Source organism: Trichechus manatus, unplaced genomic scaffold (genome assembly GCF_000243295.1).
Source record: "Trichechus manatus latirostris isolate Lorelei unplaced genomic scaffold, TriManLat1.0 scaffold00027, whole genome shotgun sequence".
In the NCBI taxonomy this organism is placed as follows: Eukaryota; Metazoa; Chordata; class Mammalia; order Sirenia; family Trichechidae; genus Trichechus; species Trichechus manatus.
In genome coordinates this window covers 20,460,390-20,462,333 of record NW_004443963.1, presented here as the reverse complement: position 1 = coordinate 20,462,333, position 1,944 = coordinate 20,460,390, and the positions used below count along the sequence as shown (strand labels likewise).

The 1,944-nt window shown below is 36.8% G+C and overlaps 1 pseudogene; it reads left to right on the top strand.

Annotated features, from left to right (window-relative positions):
• Positions 1-263: 263 nt before the first annotated feature.
• Positions 264-1,218, top strand: LOC101353993 (olfactory receptor 6C2-like; annotated as a pseudogene).
• Positions 1,219-1,944: the final 726 nt, after the last annotated feature.

Below are 1,944 nucleotides of genomic sequence, written 5' to 3'. Positions count from 1 at the left end.
CTGTGCCACAAGGCAATAATATTGAGGAATAGCATATGAAACAAGATACGTGATTAATGATTTGATTTTTTTTCAGCTGACAGTTTTATAAAGAATGTTTCTAATCAGCGGATTATAAACCTAAGATTCATATTTAAAAATTTCCAGTAAAATCCCATTATCCAAATGCAAAAAGCACTACAATAATACTGCTTACATCTTTCATTCAGGTTCCATGCTAGCTTCTTAAGGCCCTTCTTTCTTCAGAGCCAGTCGTTTTTGACTTGACACAGGCAGTGATGAGAAATCATACAGCAATAACCACATTCATCCTGCTGGGGTTGACAGATGACCCAGTTCTACAGATTCTGCTTTTGATATTTTTATTTCTCACCTATATTTTGAGTGTAGCAGGGAACCTTACAATTATCACCCTCACACTTTTGGATTCCCATCTTAAAACTCCCATGTATTTTTTCCCCCAAAATTTCTCTTTCTCGGAAGTCTCGTTCACCACTGTCTGTCTTCCCAGATTTCTGTACACCCTGACAACTGGAGATAAAACTGTTACCTATAATGCTTGTGCCACACAAATGTTTTTTTGTTGTCCTCTTTGGGGCAACCGAATTTTTTCTCCTTGCTGCCATGTACTATGATCGCTGTGTGGCCATCTCTAAGCCCCTGCATCACACAACCATCATGAACAGCAAAGACTGCACTACACTCGTTCTCTGTTGTTGGTTTGCTGGCTTATTGATCATCCTCCTACCTTTGAGTATGGGTCTCCAGCTGGAATTCTGTGACTCAAATCTCATTGATAGTTTTGGCTGTGATACATATCCTGTTTTACAGATATCCTGCTCAGACACAATGCTTATAGAAGAAATTGCTTTGGGTTTTGCTGTGGTAACACTAATTATTACCCTAATTGGTGTGGTTCTTTCATACACATACATTATCAAGACAATTCTAAAATTCCCTTCTGCCCAACAAAGAAAAAAGCCTTTTCCTACATGTTCTTCTCACATGATTGTGGTTTCCATGACCTATGGCAGCTGCATCTTCATCTACATCAAACCTTCAGCAAAGGAAGGAGTGGCCCTTAATAAGATGGTGTCAATGCTAGCTACGTCAGTTGCCCCTTTGCTTAACCCATTCATTTATACACTTTGAAACAAACAAGTAAAAGAAGCCTTCAAAGACACTGTTAAAAAAATTGCGTATCTTACAAAGAAGTAAGAGACAATTAATGCTTTTTGGCTATGTTAAGTTTAAATCTGAACAACCCATAACCATCTTTCATGACTGCCACACATATTGTTTCTTCCTATTCTGTAGATCTACCAAGCTAACTTTTTCCAGGAATATTTTTCTCTTACAGTCAGAAAAAAAAGTCAGCTATTTAGTTCACCTTCTTTTAATCTTACTTTGTTAAGAATAATAAACTTATGCATTTATCAATTAATGCATTTATCTCAGGCTAGATTCTCAAAATTCTCAATGGTATAAAAAAGAAATACAAATAAATAAAATCTGCTTCCCTGGCCAGATGAAGTACTCTTGGTGTGGATTCTAAAAGCCCAGAGAACATTTCTCACTTGTTCGGAATACTTCAATGTCTAGGCCCTAGTTTTTAAGAGTAACTGAAAATTCTTTATTGCACCTTCAAACATGATATGAAACAAAATTGTGCACGCCAGAGCTTTCCTTCTCAATGTAAAAGTTTCAGGATATTCCTGGATTATTTCCTGGTCCATTTTTAGGATTAAGTCAAAAGAGTTAACGAGAAAATCACAAAGACAGTGGAGATAGTTTCTTCCTTCTTTTAAATTAACTTATTCACAAAAATGTTTCTACTGGCTTTTGGGACATTATTTGGGTTTAGCTTATCTTGAGGAGTCCCTGAGTGGTGCAAACAGTTAAGCACTGGACTACTAGCTGAAAGTTTGGTGGTTTGAACTCACT